This window comes from Falco peregrinus, unplaced genomic scaffold (assembly GCF_023634155.1).
Source record: "Falco peregrinus isolate bFalPer1 unplaced genomic scaffold, bFalPer1.pri scaffold_29, whole genome shotgun sequence".
NCBI classification, from domain to species: domain Eukaryota; kingdom Metazoa; phylum Chordata; class Aves; order Falconiformes; family Falconidae; genus Falco; species Falco peregrinus.
In genome coordinates, this window is record NW_026599598.1 from 1,801,708 (window position 1) to 1,824,348 (window position 22,641).

A 22,641-nucleotide genomic window follows, 5' to 3' on the forward strand; every position below is an offset into this window, starting at 1 on the left:
AAAGATCAGGTTATTGTATTTTCTTGAAGAGAAACCTTGGGTCGTTCTCTGCTTTCTGTTGCAATACAAAGATTCCACGAAAAAAAAAATCTCGGGAGGGGTGGAGAGAGGAAAACTTTGAGCTCATGCAGTTGGTAGGACAGCTTGACCTACATACCACTGAATACTCCATTGGAAAACTCAGGAGAACCGTCTATTGCTAGAATTCTCAGTTATAGTAGCTGAAATACTTCTGTGACTTTGAAAATTATAAAATAATTCTTGAACATAAACCAGATTTTAGCTGAGAGAAGGAAAGATTTACACGGTTAATTTACTACTTCCGTTTATGATACCTGCTTGTGTATCTTTTAGCTACGTAAGGGTACCAGAATGGGTTTGACTTTTACATAGCAGCTGGGGGGGAGGCAGCGGTGTGTTTTGCCAGAACATATTTTTCATTGGTAAAGCTGCTCTGCTCAATGAGAGACTATCACCAGAGCTGTCCGTTGTGTTGGGTTTTTTAAAGTGATTTATTAATCAAAGATGTATTGTCTGGCAATTTTTTATAGTTATGTGTTGGCTGCAGCAAGTGCTTTTGGACAAAAAAGGAACAAGAATATTTTTTCATTCTCCATTTTATTTTCAAGACTAGAATTCTTCAAAGCTAATTTTGGTATTTTTAGTTTCAAATCAACATTTTCAGAGCAAATTAAGTTGTGTAAAATTAAGCAAACGGGAAAGCAAAACTGTTTGCAGTAGTTTGCTGCTTTTCTTGGTGTGGTTTTGGCTTTGGGCAGCCTCAGAACTGTTTGGGTTTGGTTTGTATTGTTCTCTACCTCTTACTTTCCCCCAGACATACTCATTGAGCTTGAACAATCCGTGACTCCTACTGCTCAAAGGCTGTTGTCTTACGCAAGCAGCTTCTTTCTTACAGACTTCCATGAAACTCAATTTTATCTTTTTTTCTTTGTCAGTAATCCAGATTAAAAGGTTAACAGGAACTGTAGAGTTACATATAGCTTTACAAGCAAGAACTTAAATAGTTAGGCATACTGACTGCAAGGGGGAAGTCAGGATAAAAAAAAATGTAAACCAAATAATACTGTGGCTAAGAGATGAAAAACATATTACTGTTACTGCATTTGCGAAAATGGTAGCAATTTTTATGGTAAGTAATATTTTTTTCTCAAAGTGACTACAGTTGAATGTGATTTACAGAAATGAGCTGTGGTGTTTTGTTGGGTTTTTTCCCCTTTTCCCTGTTAGTGGGCAGGAAAGAATCAAAGTGCAGGGAGTTTTTTATTGCTGCACTTGAGTATGGTCTTTTCGAACAATCTGCCTGCCAAGTTTGTTAGGAATCTTGCTTAGATGGCACTGTTTGCTACACTTGCTAATAAAATATTGCCAAATAATAGCTTGAAATGTGTAGGTGAAGTTGCACTGATAGCTGAGCTGATTTAACAGCTCAACAGTGCCAAACAAAACTCTTCCTCTTTTCTGCCGGTGTGCCTTCCACCTCCCTTGTATAAGCTTCGTTCAGAATGCTCTAAGATGCTGCAGCTCACTAAACTATTAGACAAAAGAAAAGTTCTTTGTCAGATTGTGGACCTGGATCAGCTTAGCAGAAGGGCTAAAGAGCACCAAAAATGGCTTAATGCTGGGAGGGATCATGGAACTGAAAGTTGGTGCATGGGGACGAAGGAGGAGTTTAGGTTTTGAAGAGGATCTGATTCTTCATCCTTTAGTGGACCTGAGCTATTAAGTTGGCTCCAAGGTATGCAATGCTACCGTTTGAGAAGCTGAATTATACAACATGTTTTTCAGGAAAAAATGTTGTGCCCAGAAGTTGTGGTAAATTCTTCTGAGTCCCTGTCATGTGTCCGCCTGCCCCCCCGTCAAAACTAAATGCATGATCTGAGTCGATCTGTCCTCTTTAAGAATATACGTATTTTCTTCTGATCTGTTTGTTATTTTTTAGAAAGTCTTGTCTTTTTTTGTTGTTGTTGTTTGAATTGCTGATGCAGTAGCTACCAGAAGGCGGAAGATGACCTCACCAAAAGCCAAGAAAGGCACAGCATCCAGAAGGGAGTCCAGAAGTAAATTATAGATGGAACAACAAATTAAGTTGCTCTTTGCCTTACCTCTGGGTTGTCTTTTTTTTTCAGTTTACTTCAGTTTACTTTTGTTGTGGGTACTTTATAAAGAACAGTGGTGTTGCATCTGATTTCTTCTAATTTTGAGTAAGTCCTATTGAGGGCCACTTGGATGTACACCAAGAGGAAGTCTGAAATGGTAGAGACACCTTTTAAATATTTTTCAAGCGTTTGAATTAAAAAAAGAGAATGTAAGACAAAAGTCACGTCCTTGCATTCCAGTTTGTTACAAAATATGTTTAAACAATTATTTGGAGAACAGGTAGTGAATGTTAGTTATTTTTTTCATAGTATTTGTGTTTGTGTCACTTTTCTAATTACTCAGATTTTCTCTGGAAAGGAGGAGACCAGCATTTCAGACATAGGGCCCAGGGCAAAGAAAAGCACAAACCAAAACCCAAGGTCCATTCTGAACTGCCCCCTCAGGTTTTCTTTTTATGTTAGTGAAAAGCTGTAATTATTAATAATTTTGAAAAGTGTCTAGTTCCAGTGGAAGCTTGACTCACATGTGCTTCTCATAACAAAATAATGGTTTACCTTTCTTTCATAGTTGAGAAGCATGTAACCTTCCAAAAACTTTCTTAAAAGTACTTCCTTGCCTGGCTTTGAGTCGTTTTCAGAGTTGTAAGTAAAAAAATGCAGTGTTTAATTTTGGTGTGAAATACCACTACTTTACATTTAGATACTGCAAAAAAAAAAAAAAAAAAAAGTTAGGGCATGAACATTATTCTTATCAGGGAGAGTGCTTTATGAAGTTCGGCAAACCAAAATGAATGCGTGTGAGCCAGTGGGTGGTGTATTTGTGTGGATGTCCAGTGCTCTGCTAGCTTGATTTTATGTCTGAATCGTTACTGAAATAAATATGTTGTAGCATAAAATGTTGAATGAATGCTGAGGTTGTGTTTTGAAAACAAGGGAATCCATTTTTTCTAAATAAAACTGGAATAACATATTTAAAAGTTCGTTTCTACTCTGACTGCTATACAGACTCAATCAGCAAAGTGTGGCTGGTGACTTTAAGCATAGCATTCTTTTCATTTCAGATGCAAAAACAGGACTGCTAAAGCCTCTCTCATATTTAAAACTCCTCAAACCAAACTATCATTTTAATGACTTCGTTTAATCATTTTGTTCAAAAAGTATGTCACACTATTCCGAAGAACTGTTGTCAGGAAAGCATATGGTATTCTCTTGCTGTCTTGCATACTCAAAGTTAATGTCATCCTTTTGTACTTTAGTTGTTTGACATTTTAATTGTTTTAGAAACTTACTTACCAGTAAACTTTCTCTTTATTTTGAAGGTTACAAGCAGTGTGTTTTCTTTTGAGACTGCCAAAGCCAAATGCAGGAAGCACAGATATTTCCATATATTTGAAATGTATGTTCTGAGGTGCAGATTTTGTAAGCCATCCCTGCCTCTTCCCACCCCAAAAAAGTCCTGGAAAAAGTTTGTACTGGCAAGTGTTCTGCGAAGAAAAAGGGTGCTTTCCATCCGAGGTGAATGCTGTTTCAGGGCTTGCCGTTGCTCACAAGAGACTGCAAAACTACAGTCTCGGCAAGCAAGAGTGTCTTTGGCTCACTGTGAACTGCAATGATGTTTTAAAGCGTGGGATGGTCAGGATAAGCGAAGCGGAAGGCTGTGATAATCCCTGTAGTGCTACTGTACATACCGCGTGCTGTATGTGCTTGCACACGTGTGTGTTGTTTTGCAGAACAGGGATAGGGAAACAGTAGGATTTTGTTGCCATCCCTGTTTGAAAGTGAAGCCCCCAACACAAAAGAAGCAAGCTGCCTTTAGACTGCATCTGCTGCTCCTGATGGCTCCAGGTGTGTGTAAATATTAGAGAACAGCAGGGTCCTGCATTCCCAGAGCCACGTGAGCAGTGCCGTGAAGACAAGTGTCCTTACTGGTATTGCAGTCATGCTCCCAAGCTCTCCTGCTGTTTCCAATCTGTGCGCACAGCCGTGAAGAAACCGGACTGACATTTCCAGCACAGCAGGGAGACTCTTGAGTAGGGAATGTAAAAGACTCCGCTACCTATGTTTCAAAGTGGCCACTATACATGATAAATCTTCACAGGAGAGCTAGTCGGCACTTCAGCTGATGGTGTAATGAGGCTATTGATAATGAAGCACGGAATGCTTCTTTTAGTGCTTGAACGCTTTGCAGACAGATTGTTTCTATTTTTTTTCCTTAATCGAAAATATCTGGCGAAAGAGTCAAATTCAGGATGGGTATAAGATATTTTTTAGATGGTGCTGCTTTGCTAATTTTTACAGGAATATTTCCCAATAAGTTAATCTAAAATGATAATGTAATTCCCGATGTCTGTTACAGCTAGCATTAAGAAGGGGGTCAGTTGCTTTCCTGAGTAGTTTGACAGACTTTACTCACTGTTTTATCCTGGTGAGCTGCCAGATTTGGGATGCCATAATAACAGTAATGCAATCAGGTTTTCTGCACATTGTCTAGTTGACTTCTTAGTTAAGAGTTTCTTTCCCTTTGGGAATAAGACTAGACAGACTGTCATTTGCTATTACTAATTCTGCTTAAGATTATCACTGGAGCTTTTTTGTAATTAGCTATCTTAGTTGGCTCTTAAATTTTAATAGCCAATTGAAGCTACATTTTAGCCAAGTTCCCTATCTAAATTGCATTCGGTCCATTAACAAAGTTGGTTCAAAGGCTCTTAAAACAAAAGCCAGTAGATGTGGTTAGCACTCCCATGTTTGCAGCAGTAGCAGTACCAGCCTCCAATGAACATTCTCAAGAAATGGCACTTCCTTCTAGCAAAGGAAGTGAACAAAGAATGACCAAAGTTTGTTTTGGGAAAAAAGGCTGATTATGCAGAATACTTGTAGAAAAAAAATAAAATTGAAGTGCGTCATTTCTGGAAGAAGGTGGGGGAGATGCAGAAGGGGGAAATTAATGGTTCTGCTCAGACTTGACAGGTTCTGGAAAAGCCAAATAAACGAAGTTATGTTTTTCTCCATTTCAGCTGATCAAAATTATTAGCAAAACCATCTGAAGCACCTTCTGGTGGAATCGTCATCTTGCTGAGTTTAGTTTGTAAAACAACCTGCCAGACATGAAAAAAACTGTAAGCATGCCAGCACATAGGCTCAGAGCACTGCTTCTCTGGTTGATAGACCCTATAATTTTCTTTTATACTGAAGACCATGGCTGGATACCTTAGCCTCCCAAATAATTTAATGTAACATCAGTCTGAATTTTTTATCCCTAATAACACTTGTTTAAATTAGATTTTTCTCCTCTTTTCTTTCTTTAAGGTGTAGACAGGAGATTAACAGCCTTTGGATCATCCCGTGACAAATAATGGCTTTCTCAGACTTTTCTGCTTTTAAAAAAATAAATAAATCTTTACTGTTGTGAAGACATCAAATATTAATACTGCTACAGTTTTAATACAGAGTCTACTAGTTGCTGATGAGTTGTTTCAAGGATGGTTTGGCTTGCAATGCCCTGTATGTGTGACGATAGGTAAGTATCAGTAGCTTCATTGCAGGAGGTGTGAGGCAAACCCCAGATTATGTCTGAATAATCAGTGTGTGTGTGTGTATATATATGTGTGTGTATATATATATATATATATATATATATGCTTTTACCAGCATATATAGTGGGACATCTAAATTAGAGTTTCCAGAGTGCACCACTTCCATTGTTCAATAAGACGTAGAGCTGGAGCTCTTTGAACATGAGTTGGATCCTGTTGCTTGTAGCTGACCTGCAGTATCAAACCGACTGGAGATGCTCTGTGGCAGTAAGTGCCGGTTCCTTCATCTCTCTTGCTGTTTTGGGGGTGCTGGGCTCTCTGTGGTGATGCAGTACTCAAAGGGAGAAGGAATCTCATCTGTCTGAAGGTTGATTTTCATGATGTCCTTTCTCACAGGTAGGGAGAAAGCAGATGTGGTGGGATCAGCTTCTCTGGAAATTCCTAGAGTCCTAGTTGATCTCATGGATAGCTTTATGCAACCGCATGCTAACTCACATGCATTTCAGTTTTCTTCCCCCATATTTTCAAGACTGAGCAACTGAAGATTTAGAAAGGTGATTCTATGAATTCTTGCTTCATTTTCGGCCTTCTTTATCTCTGTAGATGATACCTCTATAGCAACAGTTTTGGGGGTTTGTGTGTCTTGTTGTCTGGGTTTTTTTTTTTTTCCTTTTCTCCTGAAGCGATACATAAAAAAGGGAATATACTATTTCTGTGAACTGTTTTGCCTGGATGCAGAGTAAGCCGGACAGCTTAGAAAAATGCAGCAGCTCTAATTGGATGCTACAGACTAGTTTTTCTCTGCACTGATGTGCCATGTTTTTAAACGTGAAGTCAACCCGCTGTATTGCACTTGTACTTCTTTCTAGTTGTCTGTGTTTCATCTTATCTCAATCAGAACCTGTCTTCTTTCAGACTAGAGCATATCCTGCTCATATAGGCTTTCATGCCAGATTTTAATGCCCTTGCATCTAGGTCTACTGCATACAAATAACTGAAGCATTTTCAAATGGACCTCAAGTTCCACAACTGCCTAAGCTGCTGCCAAGTGAATCCTGACAGCTTTTTCTCCATCATTGTGAATGCTGCAACAAGCCAAAATTGAGGCTTTGCATTTTCTCAGGGATATCCCAAACAGTAAAAGGGTTGTGGAGGAACTGTTATTTGATGGGAGAAAGATTGCCTCCCGTATTTCTGCCCCTTGTGTTGGCAGGTCAGCTTTCCAACCCTGCAGACCTTAGCTGCTGTGATGGGTTTTCATAAGTATACTCGAAAGAAAAGTGACAAGAGCACAGTGAGACAGCTGTGGAGTGTAGTAGAAGTGAAAAGAAAATAGACGTTTATGAACTTTCCGGAACTAATTCCTTTTGCCAAACCACTCCAGACAGGAAGAAGCTGGCACAGTGGTAATCTGCATCTGCAGCTCCTGAGAGAAGAAAAATGCTTCTTTGGCAAATGGAGCAAGAAACCTAGAAAATTAAGGATTAATATGTTCATTTATAGAGAAGCAGTGAGAACACAGTAACATGAAATACAACCAAGGAGGATGCATTTAGAAGACAAAAGAGCCCTGGAAGGGAAGGTACTTAGCTTTGTTAGAATGCAAAGTATAACACACAGTCCTTGGAACTGGTGAGTTGCACAGCTGAATGTTAAAAGAAATTAGTTCATACCACAAGAAATACACGATCTGTGCCTTGAAAACCTGAAGGTACTTTTCTTTTCTGCCAGGAGAGGAGTGGAACACTGGATCTACTTGAAAGTAAGTAACCCTCCAGCTAATTTTGTCTATCTGCTGCTAAACTTCAACAAAAATAGTCTTATTAATAAACTGAATTCCTTTCTGAAAACAGATATATCTATAAAAATGCCTTTATTCCTGCATTCTCACTAATCTGCCATTATGGAAATGTTTCCTTTGGAATGGTGAAGGTGGATCTGCACTAGCACATGTGCAGTCCCTGACTCACTTCTAATAACGCTTGGTGATAGCCATAGAGAAAGGTATAGAGTAAACGGCACCACATTCAGAAGACAATATGGTGCTGAAAATATCTGGACATGGTCTAACAGCTAGTTCCTTTTGTCACTGATGGAGCTGATGATCAGTAATTTGGAGGATTTGGGGCTTTTTTAATCAGTGTTGTCAAACCTGGGATGAGGTGGAATTTAAAACTCTCTCTTACCCAGACCAAATGTTATTTGATACACCACTTTAGAGACTGACGACATTTTTTGCCTCTGTTATCTTCATACATTAGCTGGTTCCATGTGTGGCAGTGAGTTACCTCACTGATTGCTTATTTCCTTTCCTCAAGTCCAAGCCCTCCTAAAAACAGCTTTGAAACTTGTCATCCATTTCTGGTGTAAGTGCAACACAAGGTTTTCTCTAAATCTGACCAGAATACTTTTTTCTCTGTGTGGAAACTATTCTGTTTTGGGGATGAATTCCATTGTTTCTATGGAAAGCTTGAGTTTTCTGAGGTGGTAGCGCCCAAGATATCATTTGAAGCCAGTAAGAGCTGCAGTTATCCGGTATCACTGAAAATCAGGTTTATGTTCCTCTAAAAATACACCCCTTGCCTGCAAGAAAGATGATGATATTTTTGGCTGTTTAGCACACTGCTGATGTATCTTTAAGAGCAGTGATAGAAGCAAAATTGCAAGAGAGGCCCTAACAAAGAATGAGCAATTTGTTAATGAAATTGCATGCTGCAAGACTGTAACTCTTAAGCTAACCCACAGAACTTGTGCTTGAACTTGACATTCCAAAATTAAAGGTACTGTGAGCAAGGCAATGAGGAACCACAGGCATGAGAAACACATGTATTGAAATGTGTCATGTTTGTGCTGTGTTCTTCACAGTTTTTGCCTGTTGGCTTTGTTTTAAGCTCTTTCAAGAGGTGGTCTTCTTACCCGTGTGCATAGTACCTCGGGTACTAGGATGTGAGATGTTGAGTGCTGATGGTGAAGTGAATTTTCTTTTATCAGGTATTTTGCTTACTTCATGTCAATATACTTCTTCCTTCTGCCTTCCAAGAGAATTTTTTGGTTATTCCAACCAGTAGTTTAGCTTTATTAGACTAATTATTTAGCCTCATTAAGCTAATTATTAGCTTTATTGAAATTGGCATTGCCCTGAAGAGCACTGAAAATGAGAGGAGCCATAGCAGACCTGAGGCACTGGCAGGCACTGAAACAGGCCAGGGCACACCAGAGCGTTGTGCTTAGAGCTGAGGAAATGGAATTGCTTTCCTGGACAGGCTCTCTGATCCTTGCCTAGGGTTGAAGTTCCAAGGTGTGGGCCTTTCCCACAGCAATGGTTGCCTCGTTGCTTCCTCTTCACCACAAAACAAGACAGAGCCATCCACCTTGGCTCTTCCCTTCATCTCTGTCAGTTCTATTCAACCTCATTTCTTCCCCCTTTAAGTGCAGACAATGTTAACTGCTAGTTGATGCACTTGTGATCATACAACTGATGTCTAATCAGGGCCGTGCTTGCAGTGTTCAGAGCCCTGGGACCAGAAGTAAGAGTCCTGCACAGGTACTGGGGAAAAAAGGTGGAGGAATTAAACTTCGATATGTCTTTGATCATTCAGACTCTGAAGAAACTCGGAACAAATCATCGCTGCATCTTTCTGTTTTCAGAACGAGGTTTTTGAGAGCAGTCAAATTCAACGATTACTGTTCTGGAAATTTAAACAGATCACTAAAATACATTAATATTTTTGCTTCCTCCTCATCAAAGTATTTGATTACCATTTGATGGTTGGAGGACTTCACAGTCAGAAACCTTTTGCCTCTCACTGTTGTATCGTTTGCAAAGAAAAAGTAGAGTTCAAGACCTGCCCCAGCATTCATGCCTACTTTCTAGCTCCTTTTGAGAGGTTGAGGGGTGTTAAGAGTAGCACATAGCCTACAGAGGGCATACACAGAAGTGATACCAAATGGAATGTAAACTGTTTCTGAAATGTCGAAGAGCACCTCTGATGCGGAGCACAGTTCTGAGAATTAGGGCATGCTCTTCCTCTACAGTTCTTTGCTGTGGAAGAAATGGACAAGTCAGTGGATTAATTATGTAAAACTTGTATTTAGTTTTGCTTCCCATTAATGTGATGAGGATAGCATGCATGGGAATTTATTTTTACATTCAGGATGTCTTACAGTTAGCCGATTTTACCAAAGTTAAGATTCAGTCCATTCTCCGTCTGACTTTTCTGTTCTTATCAGCAATCCTGACACTTTACTGATGAGATATAAATATGAAATGGAAGACTCTACAAGCTCAAATGCAGCAAAAGAGCTTTTTATAGGGCTATTTTCCCCCTTAAGCTGCTCTGTTCTGCCTACCCTAAAAAACAAGCAAGCACCAGAAGAGAAGAATTAACAGCAAACAAAATGATATAAAGGGAGACATTTTTCACCTGTCCTTTTTAGAGGGGTAATTGAAAGAGACAGAAGTCAACTAAATTTAGTACACTAAACCAATGTACAGTGCTGTGAGTTCCTCAACCTAGTGGATCAAATACAGTTCTTTAAATCCTTCCCGTTGCAAATGCAAGGAGAGGGAATAAAAAGAGGCTTTGTTTTCAGAGTTGTTATTCAGTTAACTGTAAAATAATTTCCAAAGATAAAAAGATGTCCTTAATGCTTTACACAGTGTGGATTCAGGTTGGAATCTTTTTGTTCTGCAAAAAGTTTCCATCACCAGAATCTCTTTTCTTCCTTGTTCAGGCATTTGAAACCCACATTCAGACCTGTCAAGTCTTACACTTGGAGAATGAGACTCATTCAGTTGATTCCTGTCTCACATGTTTCTACAGATAGCCTGGATACTGGTCAGAGAGCAGATTTGCTTTACAACAAAGTTAATCTAATGGGTTCATGGGGTCAGTAGCACAGTCCTGCTTCCTTCTGCTGCTCCCTAGTTACGTGTTCCTGCCCCCTTTACTGTGCCAGTGTTGCTCATTCGAGCCTGTGGTGAGCTGGCTAAACCTGCTGAGTGTACATCCCTTTTTTTAAACAGGGGTCAGGGTGGTGGTGGTCTTTGTTTTCAGAAGGAAATTTTAAAGCCCCTTTTTATCTAAGAAATAAGTATTTTTCCCTGGCCCGTAATACTTTAATGTCATCTGTTACTGGACTGGACGTGAACCATTCTGGTACTGGCCAAAAGTAGTTGTTGGGCAGCTCTGAATACATGTTCTGTCCTAAGAGCCCTACACTCTCTGAGAAATTCCCTTCTGCCTTCAGACAGTAGAGAATTAGCCAAATACCTGATCAAGCTGCATCATTGCCCCTCATCACTGGTATTTTCCTATTGAGAAATACACATCATAAGTTGCATGTGAAAGTCAATTATGGAAAGCAAACTTAGGCAGGCCGAAAGAAGAAATGAAATCCCCTCAATTACCTCCATTTTACGGCATTGCTTCTAGTACTGGAGCCTCAAGCATCACTAGGTGTTGTCACTCTCAGCATGGCACTCGCACCACACTTTGCTGCTCTTCTGCTAAGCAGGTCACAGGGTTAACTCCAGAATGTCCATTTCAAGCTATTAACTTTGTAATCAGAAGTGTTGGGGAATATGATGAACTGGTTTAGAAAAATTTCCAGGGCTGTCAAGATGCACTTGGCTTGCCCCATGACTCCAAGAGACATGCAGTGGAAGCTGAATGATTGGGAGGGACAAATTGGAACCAGGTTGCTTCCTGGCTACCCTGTATGGGTTCTTGTATTATAATAAATGTACGCTTATACAGTGGGTGGATTTGATTTTTCATGAAATGGACTACCAGTAAGTCTATGAGGTGGTCATGACATTATCTTTTACAGTAACATTGAAAGGAAACAAAATACACATCCCTTCACAGAAAAGCAGTGGTCCCCAGGAAAGTCTTTTTGTGTTGGAAGGATAATGAGATCCTTCAGAATTTTAGGCCTTCACCTCAAATGTGCATGCCTGAAGCTTTGTGTGTTATAGTTACGAAGGGAAGGCATTCTTCCCACAAGTGTACTACCTGTTGGAGAGAAAGAGAAGTTACAAAGAATGTGGAGTGTAAAATCAGTCTTGATGTTTTAAATAGTATTGACCGGGGACTCTAAAGATTTCCATGGACTGCTTGATAGAGTAGAAAGAGACAACAGAGAATTTTCTGCATGCTGGCTTTGCAGAAACATGTTCTATATTTGAGTGTTTTATTGAGTGCAGCAACAGAGTATACAAAACATTTGGGATCAATAATGATTTCGTACACCTTTCTTCCAACGTTCCTAAGCTATTTTTCAAACATTGAGCCTTATGGCCTTAGGAGGAGGAATTCATATCTAGGTCCCAGGTACCCTCTTCCTTTTAAAGGCAGGGAAACGGGACCAGCAACACTGTTCATATTGCGCAGCACTACATGCTAAGTCAAGTGGTAAACTGCATATGAAATCCCCACCCAGCACGTGCCACTTCATCTCCTGGTCCTTCATACAAGTCCTGAAAAGCATTTGTTCCTTGTTCACTGACCAGCTAAATTATTTAGGAGCAAAGTTAATGCCCTGTGGAGGCCTTGTGGAGTAAACCAGCCTCAGTCTGTTCAGTCAAAGCTAAGGAGCTATCTGTAGTGGAAGTTATACAGGTTCTTCTCTAAACTCCTTTATCTGCCACAAATGAAGAGCAGTGTGGGTATGTCCTGCATTATTTCTCTTGGTCAGTTGCTCTTAAATGCCAGGGGTTGCATTGAACTCATCATGTGGCCTCCCCTGGGCTGGGAATTACATTAATCACCTTAAGACAGTAAATGCATGTGCTGCATCAACCAAGCATTCACGTGGCTGACAATTTCCCTTTACAAAAGCCCTTTAACAGTTAAAATATAATTACCTGGGCAGACATGAGATGATTGACTGACTAGGTTGTATCATCACCTTAACTGTAATTCTAGGACTCCGCTAGCGTTATGAAGGGCAGAAATCAGCACATTTCTGCCTCTTTATCTGAGGGAAACTTCCTAATGCTTACAGCAGGGTGCTGGGAGTCAGCATGGTGCTGGTTTCAGTGTCTGCCTCTGTTGCTGAGACTGGATTTGGTTTGGAGCTTTTCTCAACTCTCTTTAAGAAACAGGGAAAACTCAATAGTCTGTTTCCAATAACTTTGTACTTTATAGTGCAAAAGCAAATTCTGATTCTTTAATTATTTGCAACAATAAGTGCAATCTCTCTCATTACATTCTTGAAACCTTCCTCTTTGTATGAGTATGGACATTGAGCTGGTGTATATTTTCTTGGCATTTTGAGGATCTAGTCTTTTCAAAATGATAGCTGTTATTTTATAGGAAGCTGCTAGTACATCATTAATAAAAGATCAGGTATGTTTACCTTTCGAAATATTTGTTTAAAATTTGTCAGTTTTCTAGTAATTCTATGATTGCAATAGGTTCATAAGTTTGTGGGAAGAATTCTAAATATATATTTATAGAGGATGTTTTCTCAAAAAGGGAAATAACAATGCTCAGCATAAGGTTAAAAAGCAATAAAGGTCTTCTGTTGTTTTTACAAGTCTGATTTAAATGAAAGGTGTTTTGTAATGCTAGTAAAAATAGCTTGAGATGTACGCAGTCTGAGCCTCCTTCTCCACAAGCAGCATTTACAAAAATGTAGCCGTGGGCCTTTGCCTGCATAAAGAAATTTCTGTCATTGCTGGACTACTCGCTGACCTTGTAGTCTTCTGTGCCACATTGCAGAAAAGCAGTGTGCTTATTTAATAAATCTTCACGTGTATTCAGGACTTAAAGCCAGGTCCCACCAATAAACCACAGGCCTCGACTGACTCCAGTGGGGACCAGTGGTGTAGTGGAAAGACCTTTCAGTAAGCTGAGAAGAGCCCAGAGCGGGGGTCAGGGCGGAGTGGTTGTACTGACGGGAGCCTACATAAAGCTGTAGAGATGTGCCACGAGTCGGGTCTGCAGAGAACTCCACTTGCAGCCAGTTTGTGGCAACGAAGAAGAGGAATTTTGCTAGCAAGTAGTAAGAAAGGAGCTACAAACTGTTTTCAAAAGAAAAGCAAGCTTTAAGCAAGAGGTCTTAGTCTTCCGCCAGAAGGAAGAGGGCTCGGTACTGGGTTGGCCCGAGGCCTCAGGCTGGGCTGCGCCCCCCTGGCACGGCGCAGTAAGGGGGCACACAGCTGCAGTCAGGAGCTTCTTGCAGGCCTGGACCTGTCGTGGTTTGAAGGTGTGTTTTTGAAAGAATATTTGTGCTCTCAATTAACCTTCTCAGCTTCTTGCTTCTCTGTTGCGTTACCTCTGAAAGGGTTAACAGGGGAAGGAGCTACACAGCTGAGAGACTTCAGAGGGAAGGGGGCCCCAGGGCTGGGAAGGGCTGTGCCCCCCAGGAGGGCCTGGGCAGAGGTGGGGCTCTGCCAGCTGGGTCACTCATCTGGGAGTATGGTTCAGAGGCCCCAGGCCAGAAAGAATAACCGACTGCTTGTCCCGTACCCCCTCCTTTTGCCTTTTCAGTGGCGCTAGGGACCTGTTGAAGCCCTGGAGACTGAGGGGTGTCAGCGCAGAAGCCCGTGGGCTGAGCGACGCCATAGGCGGGCAGCATCAGAGGCCTTTCAGCCTTACCCCGCACACATCCATGGAAGAGCTCCTTCTCTGAGGCCCTCTGCACCCTCCCTGTGCCATGGGTCCCGCCACCCTGCCATCGGCCCTGGACACCGTGTGGGAGAGCCAGGCTCATGGGGGGACTGCTGCACCCACAGCCCCTGCCAGCTGCTCACTGGTCCCTTGGCAAGCACTGCTGTTCTGGAGCTAGTTTGGGGGGTTTGGGGTTTTTTTTTCTTTTGTCTTCAAATGCCTTCAAAAGATAATTACAAGGAGTTAAGGCCATTCGCTCAAGTTACTTTTAATCCTCACAGTGGTTATAATGAAGTGAGTACTGCACATCCATTTTACTAAAACAGGGTACGAGGACACACTTGACTTTCTCTCTGCAGGCGAAAAAGGACAGATCGTTAAGAAAACAGATCTGCTTTGGATGAGCTGCAGACTGAGTCTTTTAGATCAGCTGAGATCTTCGGTAAAGGGCTTTTGGATGCTTCCTTTCCCCCCGTTTGGTGCTGATCCCAGCGTCACTGCAGGTTTTATCTCAAAGCAGACGGGCTTACTTCCACAAGAACACCAGTAAAAGCGTGCTAGTGAATAGGAGAGATGTCCATAAGAGAAAAGGAGGTAGAAACATCCCTTACCATGAACAAACACTTTTCTGAAGATTTCCACTTTGTAATACTGGCAGGTGCCATTCCCTCATGGTTCAGGTGAGTGTTGGGGATTTGGGCGTTTAGGTGCTGGCTGGCTTGCCCCAAGGTACTGGTAGAGGACAGATGTTTTCACATTCAGATCCTCCTTTCCCAGTTCTTGACTGCTCAGAAGTGGCAGCACACACGCAGATGCACACTCACTCACTATTTCCTGAAAAATTGGCTTCTCAGAGCTGCTCTTGAAGGAAGCGTTGTCGTGCAGTCTCTTACAGAGGAACCAACGACAGGGATTTAAATCAAGCCCTTCCTGTCAGAAGAGTACGTAACTCCCTATCCAGAGTGCATTTTGAAGCTGAGATTACATTGCAGCTTTCAAGCTAGATATGTTTTATATAAAATAATTATGCGGTCTTGTGTTTAAGATACTCACTCAAGTTTCAGCCTTTGGTCTAGGAAATGCTTATTTCCCAAAGTGGAACAATGTCCCTAGGAGAGATTCATACCTCAAATAGCCTTATTGCTTCAGGGCTGGGGTGCTGTCCTGGGAGACTGAAAACAGGGCTGTTCCATTCCAAGTGATCTACCCAAGCATTGCAATTTGTGAATAGAAGTCAGAGGTGACAATGGGGCAGGTTGGCATCAGCACTTTTGTAACAATTTAGACTTTCATTTTCTCTGCTCTTTTTTTTTTTTTTTTTTTTTTTAAGGGGGTGGGGGGAAGTTACCATAATGATTCATTTCAATCCAAACAAAATGCAGTGATTTTATCTTTGCTACAGAAAACACAAAAATATATTTGGTTCGGATGCATTTGATTTTTGTCTATTTCTTGTTTTGTTTTGGTTCACCTGGTAAATAATATTCTCAAATATGATTAGAGGAGTTATGCAGAGATTCATTGAGCAGAAACTGGTTCATAATTTCATAAATCTTTGCTCAATTGACTTGGAATTGTCTGTCAAAGCTTTGATTGACATGACAACATTATGATGCATTTTTGTCCATGGTGACTCATCCAACATCCTTTGCTAGGATGGAAGAGAATTACATTGCTTTTTCATATCTACTGAGGGGTACAAACACCAGGAAGGGATAGGGATAAATTACTAATATGCATGAATCTTTTGCTTTTGTGTCATCCTGCCATCCATCATGTCTTTCCCCAAGTTTCTTAATGTCAGGACTCACTAGGATGAAAGTCTTAAGTTAAAGGTAACTGGGGATTGAAGCTCTTGCATCACCTTAACACAAAAGCACCATCGATAAGGTTTTGCTTCACTGTTCTGCAATTCAAGGGGACTTTGAAGTCCACATATATAAATGACCTAAGTAAACTCTGAATGACCACTAAAAATAAACCTGTTTGCTATTTATTATTTTATAGCACTACTGAATATGTTTGTTACTTCAGAGATGTGAAAAGAGAAGACCTCATCCTTAGTTGTCTCTGCAGAGCATCTGCAGACAAAGAAGTCAGCATGCACTGGTACGATCCTTATTATAATCATACTACTACTCCACTACATTTTCAGAGTAATGAAATATATTCTCCTTTTGGAATTACGGGATTCAATCCTTTGCCCTGTGTTAAACAGATAGTAGCTCAGACTAAGTGGTTTTAGTAATCCTTCATCCTTTGAAAAATGTTAACCAAATCTACTACTACGAGTTACAAAAAATGCCATGGCTGTATTAAGGTGTTTCACAAAAGAACATTTGAACTCTGGATTATCATGAAAAGCTCATTCAGAAAAGAGCAAAATAGTTAATTTTGCAGTGAGAGTGAAACACGTTCTTTGAATTTCCCAAAGAAGGTTTTCCTGTGGTAAACTCGGCCAGGTGAGATCTCAGGAGGAATAGTAACCAGAAAGTGATTCCGGTGATGTTTAGACTTGCAGTTTGCTGGTTTGAAATGTGCCACATAAACTGACTGACAAAAATGTTTATTTTCAATTAGGTGTCACTGATGGAGCATCTGTACTTCTTTGAGAGGGTGCAGTGCACTCCAGTCCTGCATTGTTATGTTCTGCCACCGTTAATTCAGAAGTCAGTGCTGATTTCTGCTTCACGTTCTCCTATGGCAGCCTATTTAAGGCTTTAATTTGCCATGACACAAGACAGGTATCAGTCTGTTTCCTTTCCTTTCTCACTGTATCCCAACTTGAACTGAGCTTTTGGTGGGCTCACCCCGTGCTTCCCTTATTATCACATTTAAGGCATCCAGGTGGGGAGACAGAATGGAATAAGACACCAGCCCTCCATCTGTTAAAAAACAAGAAAAAAAGAGAAATGAAATACAAGGGTTTATTGTTCTTTAAGTAAGAACAGATACTGTCTGCATGTCAAGGCCAAACTATATGCTACTAAATCTATCCTTTGAAGTCTTCCATTGGGCTGACCAAGGATAGATGGCAAACTGTTATCATTTGATAAGGGATTAGGTCAAGTCGAAGTTCAAGTTTGAAGGTAACAGCGAGAGTCTCAGCTCAGCTGTCAAATGTATTAGTTTATATAATGAATAGCACATAGTCAGCATCTTTGCTACTGTTCTGCTAGTGGGGAGATTCATTTAGCCACAGATCTCCACACTCTTTAGAAGTCTAAAATGGCAATACGTATCTGTTCTAACTTAGTATCTGAATATCAATGCAATCTTTATTCTTTTGAAGAAGAAAAGAATTTAGGTCTAGGATGTACTGGCCTAAAATATAAGACAATTATTTTTTGATGCATTTTCATCAGTTGCCTCTGTGTTTCTGTTTTCTTTGCCTATTTGCCAAACGCCTATCACGTGAATTTATCAGGACATTTAAGCTTTTGAAGATACTTCAAGGACAAAATGCTTAAAAGTTTTTATGATGGCTGGATGAAAAGTGGGATGATGCAAAAAACAAGGGTTCCTTTTGTCACTTTTCACTAAGCTTGTAGAATGTAAGTTATACAGAGATATTATAAAATGGCGCATATGCATAGCGTCTTAACCATAATGGAAAATGTGTGTCAAGGTAACACAGTTGATTTGGTAACACATCTGTAGCAAGAATGATGTTGCTGTCTGCTGGGAGAGGGAGGGAGTAAGACATTCTGCCCCTCTACCCCTTGCCCTTAACATATTCTTATCATGTCTGAGACATGACCTCCCCAGAGGGATTCAGGTAAATCTTTGCATTTAATAGCTCAACAGGATTTCCTGTCCAGGCTTTTACACAGCGTCCTCTTGAGATCGTGTAAATGGCCATCATTCATAGCATCCTACAGCAAGGCTTTCCACCAGTTTAAGTACATATTGTATAAAGATTCACCCTGTTTTGTTCAGTGTGAACTTGCCTCCTGCAAGCTTCATTGGCTGAACCCTAATTGTCCCACAGGGAAAGAAAATAAACAATAAGCTTCTCTGGCTATTTATGCTTTTATATGCCTTTGTCACATATTGGAGCTTTTCTGGGCTGAAGAGTCCTGGTCTGCACAGTCTTCCTTCACATGGAAGATACTCCATACCCGTGATCTTTGCTGTTCTCCTATGAGCTTTTTCCCACTCTGTCTTTATGAGATGAGGCAAATAAAGCAACACATTTAATAACTGGGTGCAAAATACATCTAAACAGTTTCTCAGTTTTGTTAGCAGCTTCTGCAGTTCTTGACAGTTGCTCCATCCTGAATAACTTCATATTATTTGTAAAGATTGATACCTCATCTGTCATTGATACCTACTCCTAAGTTGCTCGTGAAGGCGAAAAACGGCCTCCTGACCATTTACTGAACGTTTACCCTTATCTTCTGTTCCCTGTCTTTTACCCAGTTATTTAACCATGCAACTGCCTTCCTCCTTGTAATGTCTGAATTTCCTTAAGAGCATTTGGTGAAGGACCTTGCCAAAAGCCTTCTGGAAAACCAGCAGTCAAGCCCGTATCAATATGCTTGTCAACTCCTAGAACCTGCAGGTTGGTGAGACAGGACTGCTCATCACAAAAGCCACACGACTCTGGCTCAGTATCTGATATAATGGTCCAAATCTGCATTAGATACAAATTAAACTTCTAATATAAAACCAAAAAGTCCCAGACATTTGATGTGCAGAAGGAAGAAGACAAACAGGGCAGTCAGTAATCCTATTGGAGAAGAGTGCTTCAGCAGAGATGGTGAAAAATTATGGAGGATTAAGAAATATTTCAGAGGGAAATAGAAGTAGCAGCGATGAAATTTAACTTGGAGTAAGCAAACACACATTAGCCTAAAATAATCCCATACTTCAATTACTGAGCACAACTACTGTGCTCTGAGTAGGCAGAACCTTTCCATAGGAGCAACATAAATAGCAATATCAATTTCTGCCCAGCCTCCACCAGAAGTTAACAATACAGATAACGTATTTTTTTAAATGAGCAGAGCAAAATCAAACATGACATCTTTATATTCTTCAATGCTACTGTTGTATTTGAAATTATTTGCTAAAGCAAAGATTTTAAGACAAAGGGACTAGCTGAAATGGTAGCAGGAAAAATAAACTTTAGAGGTCCTTTTACTGTAATATTTAGCAGTGTGAATGGAGGGAAAGAAAAGGAAAGATGCAGCGTGTTTTACAATTATTGGGAAATATATTTAACATGTGTAAGTAAACTGTGGGATTCACTGCTGCAGGAGGCAAAATGTCTGTGATGACCTTGAATGATTAAATGACACATCCCAAAATATTGTGAAGGAAATCATATGGGCAAGGCCACAAACAGGAGTCAGAAAAAATTATTCCACATTAATCTGTAATACTAGAGAACTGACTAACAACAATAGGAATTATTGGTCTTTGAAGAACTTTCCACTGGATGGATCAGAACATGGTGGGGGGGTATTGCAAAGTAATAAATATGAAATGTAAAAAAAGTTTCTATTTTTCAAATGCTAGCTTACCCCCCCCTAAATTATAGAAGCAGCTAAGCCAAGCAATGTGTGATCAGCCAGCTAGCTGTCTGCAATATTTATGGGTGTCATGGGAATAACAGTAAATGTCAGAACTGAATGTATGCTGTCATGGCCACTAATGCAAAGCCACAGCAACTTAAATTTTTCCGGTCTTCTTTTTAGTGATACAAGGCTTTAAATGGTTTTAAAAGCATTTAGAGAGTTCTTTGTTAAAAACCTTATAAATGTCCAAATTCTGGCATGTTTAAAAGATTTTGCATTAACGTATTATGCTAAACTGTCTGAGAATGGCTATGCATCATTGTAAGTATCAGCCTGGCTTATTCATCTCCCAGACACTGTGAATTTGGACAATGAAGCCAAATCCAGATTTCTCATTTCGTTGTACCTGCCCTGACTTCAGTGGAGGACCTTCCTGAGCATGATCACAGGATTAACTGAATACAGGATCTTAAGAGCACATTCTGCGTGATGGTGAACGCCTTAACTTGGATTGATTTCAGAGGAAATTAACTTTAGGAAGAGCTAAGAATCCTCTAGGGATGACCTCTTTAAAAAAAACAACCACCAAACCAACCACGACCCCCCACCCCCCCAAATACAAAATCAGACAAAATTCCTGACAATATGTGTGTAGAAGTCCTGATTTGGTCATTCTACAACCTTGGTGAAGAGTGAGCTACCAACTCTTCCTTGAAGATGATCATACTCTGATCTTACAGTCATTGATACATGAGAGTTTCAAAGATGTGTAAAGAGAGCAATGAATTTCACTGCAACAATGATGTAGCCAGGAGATAACTTTTAAGGACCAGATTATATGAGCATGTAACAAAGCCACTGACTTCCCTATTGTCATATTTTGTTTGTCATTTTACATATTGTCATATTAAAATAATGTTATCGATTTGTTAATAAGTTAAGATTGATTGACTTTGATTGATTAATTGATTTTATAAAATTGAAATATAGAAGGATAAGAAATATTTTTAATGAAACTTATAGCTGCACAGTAAAAGCTGCTATGAGATCTTCTGTACATCCTGTACCAAGGCTAGAAGAAGGGGCTGGAACCATTGTTAAAACTTAGGTAATAACTTTAGGGTTTGAAAGGTTTCTTTGTATTTAACCAGTCTTCTGTATGCAGAGGTGTACTGAAATGTCAGAATATGAGATGAATGGGAACTGGGGAGAGTCGACTGGAACAGCTTGTAGTTACCTGCCAAGAAACTGTGAACTTTAGTAAAAGGTAATTCCGGCAGGGGAGATCGCGACCACCGACCCATACACCACCTACCCAAATCGTACCCCAGACCCATTTCTAGACCTTTCTAAGCTCTACTGCGCAGAATTGGATATGGGAGGAGAATATGTTAATGATTTATGGGAAATGTTATGGTTATGCATGAATACTTAATGAATATGTATGAATAAGTTCTATATATGGTGTCTAATTTTGGGACCTGGCGTGCGTTGATCGTGAGAGGACTCGCTCATGCACCCGGCCGTTAATAAAGAAGTGTCTGCTTATCTACATCACATTGGTGTCGATAAGTTTTTCATTCCGAGATTTCGGTAACAATAACGGTAATTTTTCATCTCTGTGATTGGTTTGTGAGGAACAAAACTTTGGGTTTATCTTGCCTGAGGTAGTTCAGATATTTACCCACCTGGATCTGAAATACCTATGTTCTTATGATCCAGCCACTTGTCCTACTCTTGGGAACACTTCAAAATTTTGCCAAAGTATGTCAAAAAAGATGATCTGTTTGAATGAATAATTACAAGAGACAGTCATGTAAGGCTTGTCCTACCCTTAAAACTTTTTGTATCAGAAGATGCTTATCTAGCCAAATTGCCTTGCAACTCTGGCTGACCAGAACACACCTGTGGCTACTGTAGCCAGCTGACAGATAGTATCTTATTAAGCTGCATTAGCTTGGTGGATTAGGACCACCGACTAAATTCCTGCGCTCCGCACCCAAAAATCATGATAGTAGTGCATGAATTTTTGGGAGCATGAATTTATAGAGCACTCGTCTTGATAAACATCAAAGTCATCAACCCTCTTTCCTCCACAGACAATAGAGTAGAGCCCTATGCTGGGAGCCCTCACCAGCATCTTCTGGTTCTCAAATGCTGACTTAGGGGGGCTGCCTGTCCTTGGAGCGAGTGTGCCCTGGGCTTGGGGGGTGTCACCTCGGTACCCTTCCTGCCCCCCCCCCAGCCCCGCAGACTGCTCACCCATCAGACCCCAATTCACAGCACAGAAGGGTGCTGTCTGCATCCTGCTGACCCCACACCAGGGAACAGCAGGGAGTGAAATGAAACCAGTTTTATAGGGAGTGCAATTAAAGGAAGCAAGAAGTTCATCATCCCCTTTTAACAGGTGGTGAGTTTAGGTAAGCTGCTCTGATGACAGAACTGCTGTGCAGTTGGTTAGCCACAGACTTCTGAACTTTGTGGAAGATAGGTCTTTGGTTTACATTTTGGTCACAAAGGATTTTTCTTCCCACTGAAAAAACACCTCAGTTATTTGTAATATTATTTAAATGCAGTCATTTTAGTACTGGCAAACACTGCAACAGACTGACAGCATGATAGTCTTAACAGGTCTATCCTGTAGAAATCTTTCTAATTTCTCAGAATATATTTTACAGTATTTCTTAGTGTAATAATATCATCTTAAACCTCAGCTTTTAAAAAGTTTTTTTTAAAAAAGAAAAAAATAAGGAAAAAAAATCCTGCCACAAAAATAGAGAATTCTAACATGTTTTATGGCAACAGTTTTAAATTAAACTGTTTCAGCATTAAAAATCCATTAAAAGTG